The sequence below is a fragment of the Heterocephalus glaber genome, unplaced genomic scaffold (assembly GCF_053883595.1).
Source record: "Heterocephalus glaber isolate CG9 unplaced genomic scaffold, H.glaber_assembly_v1.0 deba00000331, whole genome shotgun sequence".
Taxonomy (NCBI): Eukaryota; Metazoa; Chordata; class Mammalia; order Rodentia; family Bathyergidae; genus Heterocephalus; species Heterocephalus glaber.
In genome coordinates this window covers 20,400,816-20,425,415 of record NW_028258142.1, presented here as the reverse complement: position 1 = coordinate 20,425,415, position 24,600 = coordinate 20,400,816, and the positions used below count along the sequence as shown (strand labels likewise).

At 36.4% G+C, this 24,600-nt stretch overlaps 1 protein-coding gene across 4 annotated transcripts in view; it reads left to right on the top strand.

Annotated features, from left to right (window-relative positions):
• Cdh20 (cadherin 20) overlaps positions 1 to 24,600 on the top strand; it is a 248,265-nt gene that overhangs the window by 74,823 nt on the left and 148,842 nt on the right. For 2 of the 4 annotated variants that reach the window (XM_021239250.2, XM_087191927.1), the window contains exons 2-3: positions 8,562 to 8,687; positions 11,596 to 11,721. The exons of the other annotated variants lie outside the window; for them this stretch is intronic. The gene's annotated coding sequence lies outside the window, so the exon portion shown is untranslated. The remainder of the gene's footprint in view (positions 1 to 8,561; positions 8,688 to 11,595; positions 11,722 to 24,600) is intronic. 4 annotated transcript variants of the gene reach the window in all.

The following is a 24,600-nucleotide window of genomic DNA, read 5'->3' as shown; positions in this document are numbered from 1 at the left end:
AAGCTAGGCTCCTCTGATCTCTTAGGAAGATGAAGTATATTGAAGGAAAAAGAGACTAGGGAGGTTCAAGGTGGTTAAGGGTCTTATTTTGATTCAAGAAACTCACTATGCATTTTGGCATCAAATACATATTATAAAAATTGGGTATAACTGTAGGGAGATTGGCACCTGTAGATAGTGGGTGGTAGAATATCTGCAGTCAATATGTAGTCAACAGCACAGTCACTTTGTAAGAGTCTATGGCTTCTAAACATTACTTTCCACTTTATGCTCATGAGCTCATTTAATCTTTTCCTAAAAAGTTACATAAAAATAATTTTTTGAAATAATACATTTCAGAGACATTTGACATCGTAGAAAATGGGCCTGCACGTGAATTTATATACATAATATAACTGAAAGAGCAGACTTCTCATTGGTAGACCTTCAGCAAGTTTTTTAACATTTTTGATACTGAGATTTTTTACATTTAAAGAAAGAAAACTAAGCCAAACTAGCTGCAAGTCTCCACTCCCCTTCTCAACTGAGCTTGTAATTTATGTAACAGTCTCCTTGTATCTCATAGCATTCATCAAAATCATATTTGTGTTTTAGGTATCTGAGTTTTTTGTAACCTTCTTAATTTCCCTTCCTACCCTAAGTCTGGAACTTTGAAGCCAGGGATTTTGTTTCATTCATTTGTATTTTCCTTGTATATTTAGTGGTATGGTTTATCTCCCAGAACTGATTAGGAGGTAAATCTCCAAAGTGATATATTAATGTTATTGAGAGACAAATTTAATCCAACTATGAAGTTTAGAGATTAGACCTTGGGAATGTGATATGGTTATTTGGGTGATTGAATCCTAGTAAGAAAAGGACAGGGAATAGACACACATAGAAAAATACACTTTGCCCCCCACAAGGACCCGGCCAGCAAGAAATCTTTCACTACATGAGGCCCCTAGACCTTTTACTTCAAGAACCATGAACCAAAAAAAGGTCTCCTTCCTTTAAGAAGTAGCCTTCCTCAGTGTTATAGGCAAGATATAAAATGTCCACCAAAATCTCATGAATTTGGAAGATGATTAGATTATGGAGCCACTGTACTTATCAGTGGACCCATCCATTGATGAATTCAGTAGCTGAATGTTTTGTTAGGAGATGGGGCCTGGTTGGAGGTGGATCACTGAGGGTGTGATGTGGAAGAGTGTATTCTTGCCCCAGACCCCTCACCCCTTTCCTGGCTGCTATGTGGTGAACAGCATACCTTACTCATGCTGTTCTGTCATGCTTTTTCTGCCTTGGAGCCAGCCAATGGTGGACAAAACTGTGAGTCAAAATAAATCTCTCATCTAAGTTGTGTGTGTCAGGTATTTTTGTCCCAGTGACAGAAAAGTAACTAAAATGCTCAGGTATTTCATTATAGTAACAAAACCAGATTAATACACCTAGTAAAATGCCTTGAATGCTCAGGTGCTCATAAGACATAGAATCAAAGAGGAGCAGACAGGGTTAACCAGTGCCCCGATACCCAATGCTATGGGCTGAATTACATCCTCCAAAAATTTATATATTGCAGCCCCAACCCCCAGTACCTCAGAAGGTGTCCTTATTTGGAAATAGGATCATTGTGGATGTAGTCAGTTCTTAAGATAACATCATGGGGTAGGCTGTAATCCAATATGATTGGCCTCCTTATAAAAGGGAAATTTGGACAAAGATACACACACACACACACAGACAGCCACTTGAGGAAGGCAGAGATCACAGTGATGCTTCCATTCACCAAGAAACACCAAAGATTGCCAGCTAGTAGAGTCATGGAACAGATTATCTCCACAGCCTTCAGAAGGAGCCAATCCGGCTGACACCTATACTGTACTGGATTTCTAACCTTCACAACAAGTATGATGGTAAATTTTTGGGATTTTTAGCTCTCTGGGAGCTTTGTTATGGCAGCCCTAGCAAAGAAGTTCAGCCACTGTACCATCACTTGCTGTCTCAAGGGAGTTAGAGCCCACAGAGTGTTTACAGCAGTGCTGCCAGAATCTAAATTCATTGGGCCATCATCACAGATCTCCTCATACCACACCCTGTGCCAGATAACTCTCACCCTGCCTAACTTCCCTTTTTCTGACTGGACCTTGTAGTCTTCCAAAATCCTCTATCTCTTCTTAGAATGTCGCTCCCACCTCCTTGCCTTAATAGGAACCTGATCTCCTTGGAGAAACTGCTGTCAGGAATCTGCAACCATCTTGCAATGGATTCTATTCCATCATTCACGCCTCTCATACCACAAGGCCAAGAGTTTGAGTTTTTCAGAATGACTACTTCCTCTTTTCCTCGAAACATCTCCTGCCTCATAAAGGTTCATAATATAGCCACTGCCTTCCTGTCCTACAATCACACCATTCACAGATATAGGACAGCAGGGACCAAACTGCCTGGATCTGTGAGCCAGGCTTGACACTCATTTGTGATGTCACTTAAATTTATCTACTTTTGTAAGCCTCATTTTCATCAACTAAAAAAAATGGAGATAACAATAATCTACAAAGCTCTTAGAACAGAGCCTGGCGCTTGGTAAGCATTGAATAAACATTAACTATTATATCAAATTTAAGATCTGAGCTGTCATCTTTCTCTGCATCTTAATGACTTTTTTTGGTGCCCGATAGATAGATAGATAGATAGATAGATAGATAGATAGATAGATAGAGATACAGATATAGATATATAGATAACCCAGCCCACCTCCTGACTTTTGGTCCCTTGATCTCCTTACCTCCAGCAACTTTCTCTATATCATCTGGGTCATAGATGATCCTGATCACATCCTATCCTCATTAACTCTAAACTTTGTGCCACCTCCAACTTCTGAAATTAAAAAATACTATATTCCAATCACAGTGTTAATGTTTTATTAAATGTGCTTTGTATTTGTTGAAATAAACTCATAAAATAATCATTCCTCTCTATTAAAATTCTACAACCTCCTATAACTTTTCATCTATAGATGCCATTCTCGGTATTCACCATCCTTTCCTATAGTATTCTTTCTATGCCTCTACTCACCCAGGTAAACAATGCTAGAGAAAATTATAAAACCATTTAAACTGGTACAATGGATTTAACATATTTTGTAATAAATACTTCCTTTGCTTCAGTTAATTATCCATACAGCAGTAAGACTGTTCCTTCCAAATGCATTAACAGACATGACTCTGAAGATTCTCACTAACTGTGTAAGCAGCTGTCTTTGGCTGCTGGTTCCCTACCCAATTCCTAGTCATAGTCATTAGTCTTGATATTGGATGTCTGTTTCAGTGAGCAAATGGGCACCATCTGGGACTTGTCTATGCTCTCAGGGTCTTTCCTGGTATCCTGGGACCCCTAGAACACCCATTATGATCTGGGTTGTCTGTGGAAAATGGTAATTTTTTTATAAAAGCAAAGCAAAAACATTTGAAGGTCAACACGTATTTTCTAATAATCTTAGAAACCAGCCCCTTTAAAACTGTGCACTAGGCTTGGGAGAATTCTTACTCCCTACTCTCTCTCCAGGCAAAGAACCTCCAGCCCTATGTGTGAGGGTACATCGTTGGCAAAATAGGAAAAGGCACCTTTAAGAATATTGAACTCAAAAAAAAAAAAAAAAAGAATGCTGAACTCACTTTTTCCTTGGTAGCTATTTCTTAAAGGAGTTTAGCGGGCTCATGTTTAGTGGGCACTGCTAAAATTGCCCTTTCTTTTCTCAAGAGAGTATTAGTTCATTTAGAAAAATCATAGTCCAAGTTGGAAACTATAAAAAATATTTTCAGAACTCCCTCTTTCTAGTTATCCTTCTGGAAATCAATAATTTAATTTACTAAAAATTAACAATTTTTTTAAACCTCTAAGGATGCCTTCACCTATTCTCCCTTTTTTCTGCAGACTACCTTTTATCTGCCCAGAGGCTTTAAAACATTCTCCTACACTTTTTCAAATTCAGCTTTATCACAGCCCACTGATATTTCCAAAACTAACAGTGACTTCTAAGAGCTGACCTCATTTTTGCTCAGCAGTTCTCCCACAGGGTTACACATGTTGCCTCCAGATGCTTTGGCTTTAATCTCAGCATTTGTAATCAACCAATAGTGGGGATATTTGCTGCAGGTGAATTTTTAGCAAATCTAGAAGATGCCTCCACATGAAGCAGGTAGGCAGTTTAGTCCACAAACTCAGATGTACAAGCAACCAACTGCTTTTTCCATGACTCCCCTTCCCTTTTGAGCCTCCATTTTGCAGGGGTGACAGGCAATTAATCCCTAACAATCAGCAGTTCCCCTTTTCCTAGGGGTGACCTTACTTTCTGGGGAGAGGGGGCCTTTCACAGTACTAAAACACTGCTAAGGGCATTTGTCTTCCACCTACACAAAATCTCCAGAGACATCTCCTATTTCCACGTTATCCCTTCAAGCTTGCCTGTTCTCTCCACTCTTTTTGTCCGTGAGGACCAGGAGCTGTTTGGCTTCAGTGGCAGGCTGGGGCACCAGTGTCTCTGTGAAGCTTTTCATGGCCTCACTTAAATACATATAACACATTCCCAGTTCCACTGGTGGGAGGGGGTGCTGCTCCCATGGGCAGGGATATAGGTCATCCAAGGTGCAGGGAACAGGTCACCCCTGATCTCAGTGTCTTCAAGATTCCTGGGGACTGGCTGTTTCCCTGAGGCTTCTCTGGGACTCGCCTCTATCTCTACTCTCCTTACTTCCCACCCATTTAAACTCCCCGTACTCCAAGAAACATTGTGTCCCATCAGGGAGAAAAGCTTTCCCTATCTCAAAGTGAAAGTGCTTCCAGTCACTCTGGAGTCCTTCTGCTCTGGCCCACCCATCTGGAAATGACAGTGCCAAGCACAATGCTACCAGCTTGAGCCTCAAGGCCCTGCCAGATTTCTTGAGCATTTAGAAACCTTCCTTTGGCCTGGATACTTTCTCATCCCTGCCCTGGGCTGGTTCTTTCTTACCCTTCCTGCCTCAGCTTACTTGTTACTTCCCTGATCACCCTATGCAGCAAACCATTATTTTTCATTTCCTTGTTTGTTCCCTTCACAGCCCTATCAGTCCAGCCCACCTTTGTTTCTCTCTCTCTCTTTTTTTAAACTGTTTATTATCTGCATCTTCTCTGGATTGTAAATTCCAGCAGGGCATAGATTCTATGTTATGGTTAAGAGCATGGGCTCTGGAGCCAGACTGTCTAGGTTCTAATCTCAGCTCTGTTACTTACTAGCTGTGTGACCTTAGGCAAGTTCTTCTACCTCCCTGTGATTTATTTTACTCACCTGTAAAAGGAGAGAAATAAATATGCCTTATAAAGTGATTATGAAAATTACATGAGTCAATGTTTGGCATATGATAAGTGCTATAAAATGTTTATTGAAATATCTACCACTTAGTATAATATTTAAATCATACAGGATGCTCAGAATCTATTTCTTGAGTGTAAGAATGAATGAATGAGTGAATAAATACCAGAACTCCTAAAAAATATAGGGTCTCCTATCAGTGACTCACTTGCTCTACCAGCACAGCACAGCAAGATCAAGGACATTTACTTGAATACTAAAAAAGGTGGCATAACTGATTGCACCATGGCAACTAACTGCAGCCCTACATGACTGTCTAGAGAGTGAACTGTGCTATGCACAGGTTGTACCGAATAACAGTTGTACTGAACAGGTTGTACCGAATAATGAGTCAATGTTCATTTTTCAAAACTAGGATACAAATCACATATATCCTATTTCCTGTTTATCATTTTATCCTCTTTATAAGTGATATTTCTTATTTTTAATTACCTATGAAAACTATACAATTTGCCAACAGCAATCTTTGAAATTGAAAAGAGCAAAAGCAATTTAATTATGACTATTTAAAATTATTTGTATATGTACAAAATTAATATTTTATATGTACATATTTACCCATATATCTGGCTTTGAAGATCAAATTTAAGTTAGGCATTTAAGGGATAATCCAGATGAATATCTGAAAAACCTTGCTGATCCATATGTTGACTCTTTTTTCAATGTCTAAAAACAAAAAAAACTAAAGTGATATAAGAAAATTTTATGATGACATAAACATGATTTTTACAGATGACTCATTATAAATTTAAGATCATATTCCACACTGACAAAGCACAGAATTTTTTTATTTGCTTTGCAAGCTTTAAAACTCTTAGGTATAATTTTCTCTTTTCTTTCTTATCTGTCCCCTCCAGATCACTATAAAAGAATCACTATTGTAGACAGTTGATCTAGCATGGCACAGTCAGATTATTATGAGATTATAAAATAGATCTTAGTTAGAAGGATGTATTTACTACGGGAAGATCAATCTATATAAATACATCTTAGGTGGGCAGTCCCAGGCATCCTGTTCAGTTGGGTGGCCCCTTTGATGCCAGGATGAGGGAAAAATTAGAGTACTGTTCCTCCAACCAATCTGTGATCAGCTCTTGAGCACAGGGTTGTCACGGGTGAGAGTCTTTTAATATGTTTATACAGTACACTATAGTAAAGCATGGAAAATATGAAACTTTTATCTACATGACTAATGAAATTACACAAGTGGATACTTTGTTATGACCAACCTATCAGATCATGACCCTTTAATCATTTAGTATTTACTGCTAATTCATCCTGGATTTCAGGAAGGTTCATAGAGCACTAGTATATGGTACATACCACACTTACCCCACTGACTAAAACATCAAGTTTCATTGCAGTGAATGTGCCCAACAGTACAATGTTCTATATTCCACATTAATTCCATGAAATACTCAAGTGGCCTTATTACCAATATTTAACTCTTTTTTCTGCTTTCTTTGGAGCTCATGAACCAATTCACAAATCCAAATGGATATAAGGCCACATGGAGAAATGATATCTTCCTGTTACACTTGATTTTGTGGCAATACCGTGATTCATTTCATATAAGCAGCTCAATCTAGCATTTCCTCTCCAGCCTAAAATCCCATCATGTTCTGTACAGCTCACTGGATCAAAAATACATTGCCATATCATTTCCCCACTGAAAATCATACTACTGTCATTTTTTCATGGAAATCAGTCTTTACCCTGTATACCACTCTTTATCTCCCCCTACCAATGTTTCTCTCAGTTCTGCCTAAAATTTTTCATCATTCCAATAAATTAATGTATTGGAAACAGAAACATTTGGTTTCAGTCTTAGGGATCAATTTATGATAATCTTAAATAAGCCTCTTTTTAATTGATGAGTCTACTCTAAATTGCATACTTCGGTTCACTCTGTAAAGAATACAATTAAACCAAGGCAAAGCTGGTTATGACTCATGTATAATGAAATGAAAACAGTATCATCATTAAACACCAAATAAAGCCATTGATTCTGTGTATTATTCTGTCAGTTTTAATTGAATTGCATTTCCCCCTTTCAATTCTTAATTATGCAGTTCATCCTGAATCATTATTTTTATGCACAGAATGGGGTGATGTACTCTTCTTTCTTACCTTGGTGTCTAAAAATATAAGCCTATTGGAAACAGAAGTCTTTGTTGGCCTTAATTAAAGCAAAACACCTGCTTTTATCCTGGGAGCTGAATGTGTTGCTGTACTGTGAGACTGTTACCAAGTGAAGGGACAATAGGGCTGCTTCGTGTTGCATGTCCCTCCCCCTGACCTGTGTGGTCTCAGCTCTCTCCAGATTCTATCAGAGGAAGAAAACTGTGACATCATGCTCTCTGCCAAAAAAAAAAAAAGGTCCAGAGGGCCTCTGGAGCTTGCTAATGAGCTTTAATTCTGCCTAGACTGCTAAGTCTAGAAAACACAAAGTGAAGGAGATACTGTTTAACTTCGGGTCGATATAGTGAGATAATAGTCAATCTAAAACTTCATTCTTTAGTTATCTTGTCAAAGATTTAAAGGCAAAAAGCAGGAGTCTTTTCTCTGATATATGCCACACAACTGAGATGATGTGCAAGTGAAAATGAGCAAAGGGAGATCAAATAAGTGTCTATTGAATTTAGGTTTGAAGGAAAGCCTGCCACCACAATGTGATTTCTTTAGTTCAAAAGAGGTAATGGAAATAATATCTACTTTTCTTTCTCCTCATAACCATGTTGGCAATTTCTAAAATCCCTCTGCCAGATTCAGGTACATGCACCACTCAATAACAGCACTATTTTACTTCTAGGATTCAATTTACCAGGGCCAGCTCTTCCTGTGTAGAGAGATCAAAAGATAAAGAGTAAGGGGCAAGTTTCTCACCTTAGAACATATAATAAAGACAGAATTTTGTATTTTTAGCAAGGAAAGTATCCCAATAGTGACCTTGGCTAAGTAAACCTTGGAACAGTGAATCAAGGGATGAACTGGAGTCAATCTTTGATATTCCTATGGCATTCAATTTATAAACTAAAAAAATAAAGACTGAAAGATTATTCATCATAGGCTGGAAGCTCCAGACAAGTAGAGCCTGAGTCATACTAAGTAGTTAATGGAAAAGAAGAGGTAGCTGGACATATTCTTAGAGTTCACATATTTTCCTTCTCAGCCTGACAAAGTATGAAGTGATCCATTGAAGACCTAGATCTCCTGAAATGTCTCCTAGCTTTCTCCTCTGTGCAGCTGCATCTCCAGGATCTATGCTAATAAGAAAACTATCTTGGAATGTGAAAAGGTACAAATCATTCTTATATTCATTTTAACCATGTTCAAACTCATCTGCCAAAATTTCCCTATGCAATGTGGTGCAAAGCATTCTAATAAGTTTTAACACAACTCCATCTCCTTTTAATTCCCAAACTATCCTTTGATGAAAGTGAAGAAACGAAGGAACATGTCCAAGACATGAGAAGGAAGATGGATGGGCAGTAGAAATTCATATTTATTGAGTTCCTTGTGGATTACATTACAAGCACTGTTGGGATTTTTTACATCACTAATCAGTTTATTATTACATCCTGACTCTGTGTGTGTGTGTGTGTTTGTGTGTGTGTGTGTGTGTTGTATATGAAACAAAATAATCTGACTTATACATTTAACAAACAAGAGTTAAATGCAAATGCTGGGATCTGGGTCTACAGTCTTTATATTATTCCTGACTCAGATTCTACAGTAATAGGTAGCTGCTAAGTCTATAAATAATATTGATTTTCCATGTTCATTGTTCTTAATGTTGCAAACTAATGCTTATATCACAGTAACATCTATCTTAAATCAATTTCCTGCAAATGCCTTTCACAGCTATATTGTTTTTATTAATAAATTAAAACATGGCATATTTGAGCAATGTATTTTTTTTGTTCTGCACAAATTCACAGATATCCAAAAAGATTATGAGGGAAATAAAATTTGTGTTTACAAGAGGCTGCCTTTCAGAAGGGTTTATGAAATTATTTTTTCACTATTCAAAATGGGAAGTCATAAAACATGGAAATTATAACAAATGCTTGGCATAAATTCACATGAAGACTGCTTGCCAACATTTTAATTAAGGAGAATAGGTTGGCTTATCAAATATAATTCAGGGAATATTGACCAAAGGGTGGTTTATCTAAGGGAAAGTCAATGGAACATGAGGTTCAAGACACAGCATCTGTCACACTTTTCCCTCAATACCCTTTGTAAAGAACATTCTCCCTCATCTTGCCTTCTACGATGAGAAACAGTTAAATCAAAATGCCCAGCTGAATCTTACAACCATAGTTTAGGGATCTATGGAAGCATAAAACATTCTGGTGCTGAACGAACTTTTCGAAGTTAGATACCAAAGGGATCTCCATGCCTTTGGAGATCAAGTAGGGTCCCCAGTCCAGAGGTGGGTCTGTTTTTCACCCTGGCTATAACTTGGGCCTCAGCAAAGGCTCTGAAAAGATTCACTAAACTACTTCTTTATGAATGCAGGACAACACAGATTTACCCTGCCAGGACACAGGAAATTAAAAACTGACAAATATTCAAGAAAAAAGGAACTCAATTAACAAAAATACTCCATGAATTACATCCTTAATGTCATCTGTATGAGCCAGATTTTCTCATAGCCTAAACTACTCGTTTGCTGTAATTAAATACCACATGAATAACTTGTTTGATAGTGTTCTCATGATCTAAGATTAATGCTTGACTATTAACAGAAAATAGGGTTCCAGGTAAGAGAAGAGTACCATTAGGGTACCATTTAAAATTCTGTTTAAGTCTTATAATAAAGAAGTAGCTTCAGTGTTGCAAGAATCTGAGCCAATGAAGAAATTGATGTGAAAGGAATCTATTCCCTGGGCTAGGGTATTTTATGTTTCAATATTGGAGCTTGAACCTTGTTTTTTCATCAGAAAAGTTATTCTTAGTGGCTGGCAGAGTAAATCCATGTTATCCTGCATTGTAAAGCAGTTCAGCTGAATCTAATTAGAACATCTGCAGATTTATGCAGCTTTCTGTATATTAAAGACCCTACCTTTGTGAAATAAATATTTCTCCTCAATCCTTTATTTTTACCCATCTCAGTGTTAATCAGACTAACATGGTATAAATTTTAACCACCATTTTTATGATCCTAGCATGAATGGTGCAATACAAGTCTAAAATATCAAGTCCTTATAAATAGTGTCAGTCTGCACTGGATTTCAATGTCTTTCTACTGGCCATCAATTTTGGTTTAGAGAAAAGGAAATAATTATGAACTCAGTTACTAACTTCTTGTTACTAGTTTTTCAGAGATTTCTAGGGTAATCAGGGTGTTTCTGGGATACTAATAACTTTTTTAGTCTTGGTGTCTCTTCATAGAGAATTCATTAAAGCATGTAAGCAATTAAGCAAAAAAAAGGCCAATTTGTTTTTGCAATTTAGATAAATTACTAAGACTCAACTAGAAATTGGTGTTTTTCTATAGTTAACTTTAAAATGTTTTAACCCTCTTGGTAAGAAAGGCTGGCTGCCATCTTTGTTGTGTAACAAAGCTGCCCTTTTTTCTTTTGGGACACAGTCTTCCTAAATTGCCCAGGCTGGCCTTGAACTTGAAATCCCCTTGCCTCAGCCTACTGAGTAGCTGAGATTACAGCTGTGTGCCAGTCTGCCAGGATAGGATCTTTTGTTTTGCTCCGATTTTGTTTTAACCAGCCTTCTACTTCTAATGTCAAGGTAAAAAGTAATTTCACATCAATCTTCTAACAACCAAGGTGTTACCATTAGTATTAAATTAAAATTAGTTTTAATTTCTCAGGCTGAGAAGTATGGTAGTGAAAATAGGCCTCTAATCCTGGAATTAGAGAGTTCTATTGAAGCTCCATCCATTTCACTGACCAGGTGTGAACTACTGAACAGTAATCAAACTACTCTGAGGCTTAAGTTATTCATGGGTAAAGTGAGTATAATAACATTTATCCTGGAATATGATTACAGTTATTTAATGAAATAATATGTGTAACTAGGACCTGCTCTACCAATAAGAGCTAAAATATAAAGATGGAATCCTTAAAATGAAGCGTGCAAAATATTTTGTTGGCTATTAAAAATGAACCATTTGTTTAACTTTTGAAAAAGCTATTGATAACTCTCATAAGATTTTATAAACAAACTCCCTTTACTTTTAGCAACACTTGAAAGCAGTGGTTCTCAGAGTGTTGTGCTTGGACCAAAGCATCAGCATCACTTGGAAACTTATGAAAATGCAAATTCTTGGATAACATCCGAGGCCTACTGAATGAGAAATTTTGAAGGTGAGGCCCAGCAATGTGTGTTAAACAAGCACTCCACAGGAGAGTGGTGCATGCTTAAGGTTGCAAAGCACTACTTTAAGGCTTCCTTCCCTCAAATGTCATCAGAAATCCTAAAGCCTTTGTTCTCTTAAAGTCATACAAAAGTTCCCTTCTTTGTTCATGAAGATATACAGAAACATAATAGATTTGCTGAGTGATATGAGTCTCCACTTTTTTTTTTTTTTTTTTTTTGGCATTTGTCCCATGCTATTTATTCAGGGCTAATTGATGTTCCTATTGGCCTGTTATTCAACATTGCAATTCAAATGGCCCCAGCTGTATCCATAATTAACATAAAAGTGTTCTTAAAATGATTTTTAAGTCATTAATTTTACTGGTACATTTCAGGTATACAATATTATGACTTTCATTACTGAGAATCTGTACCTTTATATATCTTGGTTCTTATTTTTTCCCACTCCCCTGCCCTCCCTTCAACCCATCCATCCCTCCCTATTTACAAAGACTTTGTTTCCATTTTTTCCCTTTCTCATATTTATTCCTCTCCCTTCTTTCCTTTCACCTGCCCCTCTCACTTCCCCTTCCCCTTTGTTGGACTTTTTCTTCCTATTTCACATTATATATTACACATTTTGATCCTTATTTTCACTTTCAGTTTCTCACACCAGAGAAACTATCCAGTATTTACATATGTGTGTCCTATTTATTTCACTTAAGAGTATATGGTCTCAATGTGCATCCACTTAGCTATAAATGTCTCTAATTTCTCTTCTTGGGTGAGTAGTACTCCATTTTATTTTTTTAAAAAAAGCACACACATCTTCTTTATCCAGTTTCCATTTGATGGGCAATTGGACTGTTTCCAAGTTTTATTTATTACACACTGTGTAACTATGAACATGGGTGCACATATATCACTGTGGTATTATTCTTTTCATTCTTTTGGGAAGATACCCAGAAGGGAAATAGCTCAGTCAAATGAGACGTCTAATCCTATTTTTTTGAGATATCTCCATATTGATTTCCACAGTGGTTTCACCAGTCTGCACTCTCACCAACAATGGAGAAGGGTTCCTTTCTCCCCACAACCCCATGAGCATTTTTTGTTGGTTGATTTCTTGATAGAAGCCATTCTTTCTGGAGTGAGGTGGAATCTCTGTTGTTTTCATCTGCATCACTCGAATGACCAGTGGTGTTGAACATTTGAACATTTTTTCATATGTTTATTTGATGCTTTTACTTCTTTGATTGAGAAATGTCTTTTCATTTCAAATGCTCATTTTTGAATTGTGTCTATAAATCTGGGGCAGTCTCATTTTTTAAAGTTTTTTTATATATTCTAGAGAAGTCCATTGTCTGAGGAACAGCTGGTAAAAATCCCACATTGTAGGTTGTTTCTTAGATCTGTTGGTGGTTTCCTCTTTTTGCCTTTCCCCTATACTTTCCACTTCACCCTCCCCTTTGCCCCTTTTCTTCCTATTTCACATTATCTATTATACCTTTTGGTCCTTATTGACACTTGCAGTTTCTCACAGCAGAGAAGCTATTTAGTATTTATACATGTATGCCCCATTTATTTCGCTTAAGAGTATGGCCTCAATGTGCATCCATTTAGTTATACATGTCTTTAATTTCTCATTCTTTATGGCTGAGCAGTATTCCATTTTATAAAGAAAAACAACACATTTTCTTTATCCAGTCTCCAGTTGATGGCCAATTAGGCTGTTTCTAAGTTTTACCTGTTACAAACTGTGCTGCTATGAACATGGGTGCACATATATCCCTTGTAATTCTTTTGGGAATATACCCAGCAGGGAAATAGCTGGATCAAATGGGACCTCTAATCCTAGTTTTTTGAGGTGTCTCCATACTGATTTCCACACTGGTTGCACCAGTCTACACTCCCAACAGTGGAGAGGGGTTCATTTTCCCCACAGCCCCACCAGCACTTGTTATTGGTTGATTTCTTGATAACAGCCATTCTTTCTGAGGTGAGATGGAATCTCAGCATTGTTTTTATTTTCATCTCTCAAATGACTAGTGATGCTGAACATTTTTTCATGTTTATTTGCTATTTCTACTTCTTTATCTGAGAAATGTCTGTTCATTTCAGATGCCCATTTTTAGATTGGCTCTTTAAATTTGGGGCAGTCTGATTTTTTAAAGTTCTTTATATATTCTAGATAGTAGTCCTTTGTCTGGTAAAGCTTGAATAGCTGGGAAAATTTTCTTCCCACATTGTGCGTCGTCTCTTCACTCTGTTGGTGATTTCTCTTGCTGTGCAGAAGCTTTTTAATAAGATGAGATTCCACTTGTTGGTTCTTTCTGTGAGTTCACTTGCAACTGAGGTTTTGTTCATGAAATCTTTTCCTACGCCAGTGTCTCCAAGAGTTCTACCTAACCTCTGTTCCAGCCAGTTTAGTATTTTTTTGTTTTAACATCTAGATCTTTAATTCACTTCGATTTTACTTCAGTGCATGGTGAGAGATATAGGTCTAGTTTAAATCTATGGCAAGTTGAAACCTAATTTTTCTAGCACCATTTATTAAAGAGGCTATCTTTGCTCCAGTGAGGGTGTTTGGCTCCTTTGTTGAATATGAGGTGGCTGAGTGTGTCTGGAGTTGTTTCTCCAACTTCCAATCTATTTCACTGATCCTCAGGTCTATTTCTTTGCCAGTACCGTGCTGTTTTTATCACAGTAGCTTTGAAGTAAAATTTCAAGTTGGGGATTGTGATACATTGTTCTCTAGAATTGCATTTGCTATTCTAAGTCTCTTCTGGTTCCAAATGAATTTTTGGATTGTTTTCTCAAGTTCTGAGAAAAGTTATGCTGTTGGAATTTCAATTGGGATTGCATAGAATCTATATAGCAGTTTTGGAAGTATGGCCATTTTCACTATATTGGTTCTTCCTACCCAGGAGCAAAGGATATCTTTCCATTTTCTGATATCCTCTTTGATCTCTTTTTTCAGAGTACAGTACTTTTCAGAGTAGAGGTCTTTGGTTCCTTTCTTAAGGTTGATTCCTAGGTATTTCAGTTTTTCTGATTCTATTGTGAAAGGAGTTGTTTCTCCAGTTCCTCTCTCAGTGAGTCTGTTGTTCATGTGCGGGAAAGCTATTAATTTTTGTATATTGACCTTGTATCCAACTACTCTACTGAATTTGGTGATTAAGTCTAGAAAACTTTTGGTAGAGTTCTTGGGGTCTTCTATATAGAGTATCATGTCATCTGCAAATAATGACAATTTAACTTCTTTGTTTCCTATCTTTATTCCTTTTATTTCTTTCTTTTGTCTAATTGCTGTGGCTAATGTTTCCAAAATCATATTTAATCAGAGTGGTGACAGTGTCCTTCTCTTGTTCCTGATTTTAGCATGAAGGATTTCTGTTTTTGACCATTTAGTATGAAACTGGCTGTTGGTTTTTCATAGATGTCTTTTATCAGGTTGAGGTAGAGACCATCTATTCAAATTTTCTGTAAGATTTTATCATGAATGCATGTTGGATTTTGTTCAATGGTTTTTCTGCATCTATTGAAATGTTTTTCATCCTTGGCTCTATTTATATATTGTATTATGTTTATTGATTTCTGTATGTTGCACCATCCCTGCATCCCTGGGATGAGTCCCACTTGGTCAGGGTGTGTAATCTTCTTGATGATCTTCTGCATTCTGTTTGCAAGTATTTTATTGAGGATTTTTTCACCTATGTTCATTAGTGAGATTGGCCTATAGTTCTCTTTTTCGGTTGGGTCTTTCTCTGCTTTTGAGATCAACGTGATGCTTGTTTCTAGGAATGAATTTGGGAATATTGCTTCCCTTTCAGTTTCACTGAAGAGTTTAAACAGTAATGGCAATAATTCTTCTCTAAATCACTTGCAGAATTCAGAAGTGAAGCCAGCAGTACCTGGGTTTTTCTTCATTGGTAAGTTTTTAATTACATTTTCAATATCGTTGATTGATATTGGGTTGTTTAGAAATTTTAGGTCTTCTTTGTTCAACTTTGGTAATTCATACATATCTAGAAATCTGTCCATTTCTTCCATGTTTTCCATCTTACTGGCATATAGGTTCTTGAAGTAGGTATTGATGATCCTCCGGATTTCAAAGGGGTCTGTTGTAATTTCACCCTTTTCATTCCTAATTGCATGGATTTGGGCCTTTTCTTTCCTTTTTCTGACAAGGCTGGCTAAGGGTTTGTCAATTTTGTTGATTCTTTCGAAGAACCAACTCTTGGCTTCATTGATTTTTTTGTATCGTTCTCTTAGTCTCCATTGCATTGATTTCTCCTCTGATCTTTATAATTTCCTCCCTTGTATGAGCTTTGGGTTTGTCCTGCTCTTCTTCTTCTAGAAGCTTGAGGTTCACCATCAGGTTATTTAATTGGGCTCATTCTGTTTTCCTAATATGCGTATTCACTGCTATGAATTTCCCTCTTAAGACTGCTTTCATTGTGTCCCATAGATTCTGGTATGTTGTACTGTCATTGCCATTTAATTGTAGGAACTGTCTGATTTCTTAATTTCTACTCTGAGTCATTGGTTGTTCAGAAGTGTGTTGTTCAATTTCCATGTGTTTATGAAATTCTTGTGGTTTCTTTTGCTATTGATATCCAATTTTATCACACCATGATTTGATAACATACAGGGGATAACTTCAATTCCTTTGCACTTACTTAAATATGTTCTATGAGCAAATATGTGGTCTACTTTGGAGAATGACCCGTGTGCAGCTGAAAAGAATGTGTATTCTGATTTTGTGCTGTGGAATACTCTGTAGACATTTGTTAAGTCCATTTGTTCAAGAGTTTGGTTGAGTTCTAGTATTTCATTGTTTATTTTTTAATCTAGTTGATCTATCTATTTGTGACAGGGGGTATTGAGGTCCCCCACTTCTATTATATTAGTGTATATTTGATTTTTCATGTCCATTAATATTTGTTTTATATATAGTTGGGTGCACTGGTGTTTGGTGCATATATATTTATCACTGGCATCTCTTCCTCTTGGATGGTCCCTTTTACAAGGGTGTAGTGGCTTCCTTTGTCTCTCTTAATTAGTGTTGTTTTGAAATCCACTTTATCTGCAAAGAGGATAGCTACTGTTGCTTTTTTGGTGGTTCTGTTGCATGGAGTATTGCTTTCTACCCTTTAAGTCTATGAGTTTCTTTTTGAATTAAGTATATTTCTCATATGCAGCATATTGTTGGATCTTGCTTCATGACCCATTCTGCCAGTCTATTTCTTTTGATTGGTAAATTGAGACCATTAACATTGATGGTTATAACTAATATGTATTGACTGATCCTTGTCATGACCTTTCTGTGTGGTTGGATTCTCCCCCTTTGCCTTTAATTTCTTGTCTGGCCTGATGGATTTATTCTGCTGGGCTTCTTGGGGTTGTGATCCTCATTGTGTTTTCCTTGGATATTGTTTTAAATTTTTTGGAGGGCTGGTTTGGTATTCGTGTAGTTCCTCAGATGTTCTTTGTCATGGAAGTATCTTATTTATTCATTAATTTTGAAAGACAGTTTTACAGGGTACATCAATCTAGGTTGGAAGCTGTTTTCTTTTAGGGCTTGAAATACTTCACTCCAGGGTCTTCTTGACTTGAGGATTTGTGTTGAGAAGTCTGCTGTGATTCTGATAGGCTTTTCTTTGTATGTGATTTGTTTCTTTTCTCTAACTGCTTGTAGTATTTTGTTTGTCTGTTGGGTTTCTGGAATCTTAACTATTATATGCTGAGGTGTAGATTCTTTTTTGATCAGGGCGAGCTGGAGTCCTATATGCCTCACTTATCTGTATGTCAAGTTCTTTTCCCCTACTTGGGAAGTTTTCTACCATTACTTCTGTGAACAATATTTTTAATGTCATTTACACTATCTCCTGTTTCTTCACTGACTTCAATCAGTCTTATGTTATTCTTCTCTGAATAATCTAGCAGCTGCTGGATTTATTAGTCATGGTCCCTTAGTTGTTTTGTTTTGTTTTTTGGTACCAGGGATTGAACTCGGGACCTTGCACTTGGGAGGCAGGCACCAGAACCACTGAGCTAAATCCCCAGCCCCGGTCCCTTAGCATTTTGAAGAAATTTTTCTTTTCCTGGTCACTAATTGCAATCCTCATTTCTATATCTGATAATTCTGTCCTCATATTGTCTCATTCTGCTGCTTAAACTTTCAATGGAGTTTTTAATGTCCTGGATATCTGTTTGCATCTGTTTTATGGATTCCATTTGTTTCCTACGTTGGGATTCCACCATGTTCCTCAGCTCCTCTATTTTGTATCTATTTCTGCTCTAGAGTTATTAATCATGTCTTTTACTATGGACACAATCTCTGTTGGTATCTGAGATATTATTTCTGATTTTATTTTTTCCAGATCATCTTTCATTGGCAGTTCAGTGAGTCCAAGTTTTTGAGTTTCAGATTGCCCCATCTCATTGCACCTTGAGGTTTCCTTCAGTGATCTGGAAGTCTGCTTTTGAGACTTGTTTACATGTCTTCTCATTTCAACAGGCGCAGCCTGCTGTGCCTTTGTTGAGGCAACATTTTGCTCACCCACTGGGCTTCAATTCTCAGCCACCCTCAGAGAGGCTTTCTTTCGGCTTCTCACCACTGTGCCAATTCCTGGGTTCCAAATGGTGACCTTCTAGATCCCTGTGGTGCCCTGTTGTTTGGGCAGGGTTCTGGCTGGGCCCTGTGCACACTTAGGATAGAATTGTGTCTGAGTGTACCTCTGACTGGAGCCTGTCCACCTGCATAGCTGTTGTGTGGAAGGGCCTTTGGCTGGGGCCTGTGCACCCAAGCTGCTGCTATCTGGGCAGGGCTCTGGTTGTGGCCTGTGGGCCTGCACAGCTGTTTTCCAGGCAGCCCTTTGGCTGGGGTCTGCACCACAGTTTTTCTTTAAACACTGTAGATATTCCTACTTTAAAAATAAGAATTTGGGCCTATTTTTATTCAAGTATGAAAGTGCATTTTTCGTGTATTTTTCCCTTGCTATAATTATTTAACAAGCTCATAAAATACAAACACTGCTAAAACTATAGTCTGAGACTCCACATATTGATAAAAAATGAAATGATGGTAGGCATTGATCTATCATAGAAATAAAGGATTCAGCTGAAAACAGGACAAAGGGTTAGCATTAGAGTCAAGTCTCTTTCTTCTGTAGCTGCATTTTAGTGGAGAAAAATGTAAACACACCATGAAATCAATGAATACAGTAACTGCAGGTTGTGCTAATTACCCTGAAAGACGTGAAGGAGATGATGTGATAAAGAGTTCTTGGAAGGAGCTGCTTTCTTATAGAGGGTGGTCAAGAAAGTTGTCTTTAGGGAGATTATATCTGAGCTATGTCCTGAAGAATGGAAGGAGCCAATTAATTAATAAAGTGGAAAAAATTGGAGGATTTAGGAAGAAGGTTATTTAAAATAAGTAACAGTTTAGTCCTTTTCACGATATGAAAGAGAATCCAAGTAAGCTGATGAGAGTGTTGGGAAAATACAATTAAAAACAAAATTTCCTTCCAATCCATAAAACTGCTCCACAGAGTTGGAAAAGAATGTTATTACTGAATAAACATTAAACCAGAGTATGATATATATCACAAGCAATCCACTAAGAGACTCCAATGACTAAATAAAACCACATCATTTTATACAATGCATAACATACACATTCTCATGGTAAATAATAACTCGTCCTCAAGTAAGTAGACCTGAGAGCACCAATTGTCACACATGGTACTACCTAAATGTACTTGTTGGTTGGGGTAACTACCTGTTAACTATCCAAAAGAAAAAAAACTACTCTTTTTGAAAAGATGTAGCTTTGGAACTAGGAGCAATGGGAGATGTGGCTGCTGTCTTCCTTGGTAGTTATAATTTAAAGAGGTGTCTCCCAGTACCCTAAGAAAAAAAGCCCTGGGCCTAAAACTGGCATGAGGCTTATTTAGCTTTTTAAAAGATTTATATAGATGTTAAAGAGACAGAGAAAAAACTTACAAGCTTTGTAGAGTAAATTCTCTAATAGAGAAGCGAGAATGTCTCTTTCCTTATTTTCAACAGAAAATTAAGCCACTTTAATTTGTATTTGTGCTAACAAAATGTGTGAATTAAAGTAACAAAAGCAAATTCAGGCAAGGTTTTCTAGAAGGGTTTGTATTATACTCTCAAAATAATGGAAACCCACTGAAGGCTTGTAACATGATCTAATTTATATTTCTAACAAGATATGTTGCCCTCCTGACATGAGGTACTGGAAAAGGTAAACCATCATTTTTGAAATTGTTGCCAAAAATTTGTAACCCAAATTTTTTTTTTTTTTGGTACCGAGGATCGAACTTGGGACTTCCCGCTTGCAAGGCAGGTGGCAGAACCACTGAGCTAAATCCCCGGCCCAAAATGTGTAACCCAAATTTAATAATGGAAAACAATACACAAGCCTAACTTGAGGACCATACTAAGAAAGAATCAACCAGTACTTTTCAAAAATGTTAAAGTCATGAAAAACAAAGATTCAGCACCTGTTATGAATTATGGGACAATAAAGAGATATGTCAAGTAAATGCAATGTCACATTCTGGATTGGATGCTGGAGCAAAAACATTACAGGAAAAATTGGTAAGAACCAAATAAGGTGTATAGCTTAATTAGTAATATTGCATCAATGTTAATTTCCTGGTTTTCATAACTGGTTATGTATGTAAGATGGTAAAATTAGGGGAAAATGGGTGAAGAATTTGTAGAAACTCTCAGCATTATTTTTTCCAACATTTTTATAAATGTAAAATTATTTCAAAATAAAATATTAAAAATAAAGTTGTTAAATATTTATAGAACTGGAAGACATTAATGGTATGAAATAAACAGATACAGAAAGACTCACTCATCTCACTCATATGTAAAAACTGAAAAAGTTGAATTCATACAAGGAGAGAGTAGAAAAGTGATCACTAGAGGCTAAAAAGAGAAATGGAAAGAGGTGATAGCAGAAAGTCAGAGTACCAAAACACAGGTAGGAGGAATAAGTTCTAGCATTCTGTAGAACAGTAGCAGCGTGGCTAGTTACAACAATTTATTATATATTTTATAAAGGACTATTACAGAGGAGTTTGAAGGTTCTCAACACAAAAATGATAAATTTTTAAGGATATGGAAATGTTAATTATCCTGATTTGAGCAATACTCCTTATACAAGTATTGAATTATCACACTATATCCCATAAATACACTATTAAAATGTGTCAATTAAAAACAGTAACAAAGAATAAAAAGATCATTTAGGCTACTGAATAAATAAATTGTTGAGGTGAGTATAGGAGTTTGGGAAGCCAGTAAGGGGCTTAGTGAAAAATCTCTGAGTAGGTTATAATAGTTGGGAAATGGTGATGGCGATGATGAGGAAACTTAGGAATCAAGGGGCATTCTAGGGACCAAAGTGACATTACATGAAAATCTACTACATCTGAGACATGAACTGCAGGGATAATTTCTAGGGTTTAACTCTATCAAGTATGCCATTTGTTGTCAGAGAGGGAAAGGGAGAGAGGGAAAAGGGGACAGGGAGGGAGAGAGAGAGAAAGAGAGAACTAGGGAACACAAACACAGGGTTTTAGGCAAGACAATTTTTTTTACCAATCTGTTCTCTAAAATATTATATCCTAAGCTCCCTGTGAATCCGCAGCAAAGGGCATTGATGAATGTTGTAGCATGATTTTATATATGTATTATATACAATTTTAATATTATCCCTCACAGAGGCAGTTATAGATACTTCCTGGTTTGGTCCTGTGTACAGAGCAACCACCAGCATGTCTATGACTTGTTTCTTTCCAATGTGTGTTTTAATATTTACCCCTCCCTTCACTCCCCACAAATTACCCCTAAACCTTACAAAGCAAACTAATATACAATAAGGAGGTAACTGGGGCTGGTGCTCTTACTTTTAGCTAATGTAGAAGCCAAAACAAATTCATTACCAATTTTTTATTAAGAGTTTATTTTTATCAACAAGAACAACAGATTATCTCATTTTAACTAAATTTCACAAACTTGACAGGTGTGGATAAAAGCCAATACTAATAATAAAAATGTTAGACCTGACCTTTCTAATTATGAAGCATTATCAATTCTTCTGCCACACTACAACTTAAAAGTAAGTACATTTTCACTGAAGAAAACAATGGCATCCTCTTTTGCATTTTAAAATAAATAAATAATTAAAACTCAACCCTCCCAGGTAAGGATGACTTTTTACAGAGACTGCGGTTACTGGTTTTCAAAAGAAACTTAATGTTATGCCTCCATAGCATTCTAAGTGTTTTGAGATGGCAGTTTAAAATTCTTTAATGAATACATGACTTGCTCACCAAAAGCCATGCACGCCTTCCCCATGGTTCTCACTGCAGAGAGGTCCCCACAGTGCTTCTAACTGCATCCTCATCTCCACTTTTCCAAGACTTTCAGCCCCCAACACTTAAGGGGACAAGAAATTACTTCTGTCTTTGATGAGAGATGGCTCCTTCAATGTGTGCCTATGTCCATCATGGAGAAAGGACAGCACTGCTCAGCACACACTTTGGTGGAAACATTTGGATTCAGAGGCCACACTGAGTGGGTTTACAAAGTGCCCCTGCCCCTGCTAGCCATGTGGCCTTGTGTTAATTGTGTATCTCCTGATGCCCAGTTTTTCATTGTTAAATGAGAGTTAATATAATGTGAAGTACATTCAGTGAGCCAGGAAACATAAGCCTTTAAGACAGAGCTGAATAAAGATTGGCCACTATTATTCTGCTCTCCTAGTGATATGGAAAGTTTCTTGGATTTGGGCTTCAGAATTTCCCAGCTCTTGGATCAACCACTATGTTCTCCTTACTTAAGGCACAAGCTATTACTGTAATGCACATATCCCCTAATATTGACACATTAAACTAAACTGGAAATGCAAAAAATAATTACAAAACTGAATGACTGGAAAAATGTATTCAGCTTTTCTAGTAACCAAAGATGTATTATAATAAAGCTTATAAGATAACTTTTTCACCTATGAAGTTGAGCATTTTAAAAATATGAGTAAAATATATGAAATGCATGTGTGCAAGTATTAGCACAAGTATTGATGAAGTGAAATAAGTGCTTGAATATACTGCTTTCAAGGGCATAAATGGGCCAGGGATTTAGCTCAGTGGTTCAGCCGCCTGCCTCTCAAGTGCAAGGTCCTGAGCTTGATTTCTGGTACCAAAAAAAAAAAAAAAAAAATCAAGGGCATAAATTAGCACAGCCTTCATGAAATCATAAAACCTAGCATACAATATGAACAAATAATTTTGCTTAAAGAGATGAGTAATGTCTTTTTTTTTTCTTTTAAATGACAAAACATATTATAAGAGTATAATGATTAAAACGGTATTTGAACAGGGAACAGAATAGAGAAATAGATTCAAATAAATATGGTGATGTAATATATTAAGTTGAGATTTGAAATCAGTGGCAAAAAAAGATGGAATCAAAAAGAGATTCTTTGGAGATAACTAAATGCTCTTTGAGAAAATCATAAAGTCAGGTCACTTCCTCAGGCCATTAACCACAACAAATTTCAAATGGATTTGGTATTCAAAAATAACAGCCTTAGAAGAAAATATATAAAACTATTTTAATAAACTTTGAGAAGTCTTTCTCAGCATAAGCATAAGACTTAAAATTCATAAATGACTGAAATTTGGGTTACAATTAAAAATATTTGTGTGCGAAAAGTATCATAAGTACAACTAAAAGATAAGCAATGGATTAAAAGAATACATTTGTCAAGCATACAGAAAACAAGGCATTAAAAGTTTCTATAAATCAGGCCCAGGGATGTGGCTCAGTGGTGCTATGCCTGCCCGGCAAGCACAAGGTCCTGTGTTGGAGTCCTTGTACATTTTTTTTATAAAGTTTCTGTAAATCAATAAAAGATATGATTTAATAGAAAAATACACAAATGAGAAAATAAAAGAGATGTAAATTAAAAATAAACATGGAAAAAATGCTCAATTTTTAAAATGAAGGCAGTGAAAATTAAGCTACATATGAATTTTTGCCTACATGTTTGGCAATTTTTATTTATCTTGTTCAAAAGTGTGGAAAAACATTCACACTATCATTTGGAGTATAAATTGACAGAATTTCTTGAACAACAATTTCCTAATATCTATTATAATAAATGCCAACATCCTATTACTCAGACATTTCTCTTCTAGGAAGCTATATTATTTAAATGCTCAACATGTACACAAAAATAAATATTTAAGGAAGATTATGGCAGATTTTGTTTATAATAGGAAAACACAAACAGAATGGAATAGCCTGACAGTCCATCTGTTGGAAGAATATGGGTGGAGCAGAGACACAATGATTCAGTTAAAAGGTGTAATACAATTTTTAGAAGACCTAAAACAACAATAAGCAAATTGTGCAAAATAAAAATAAACTGTGTCCTAATCAAGCTATTATATAAACTAAGAGTTCATCTATAATAAAATACTGCCTTTAAAATAATGCTTTAGAATATTTACTTAAATAGGAAAGGGTTCTAGTATACTTATTATAATAAATTACAGTATTATATCCTCAATGTGACCCATTATATACTCCAAAGGAAGGATATACACCAATATATGATAATGTACATCAACAGGCGGGGTAGGAAAAGGAGTTACAAGGCAATTGATTCTTTTTATTTGTGCTTTCTAATTTCTTCAATACTCAAAATTAACTTTTGTAATTAGGGAAAGGAAAGTTAAATGGCAATAAAGTTAAGAGTCAGAAGACAGAATTCCTGACCTAAGACAGAATTATCTTTTTCTCCAAGCCCTAACTACTTAAAAAGAAATGTTTATTCT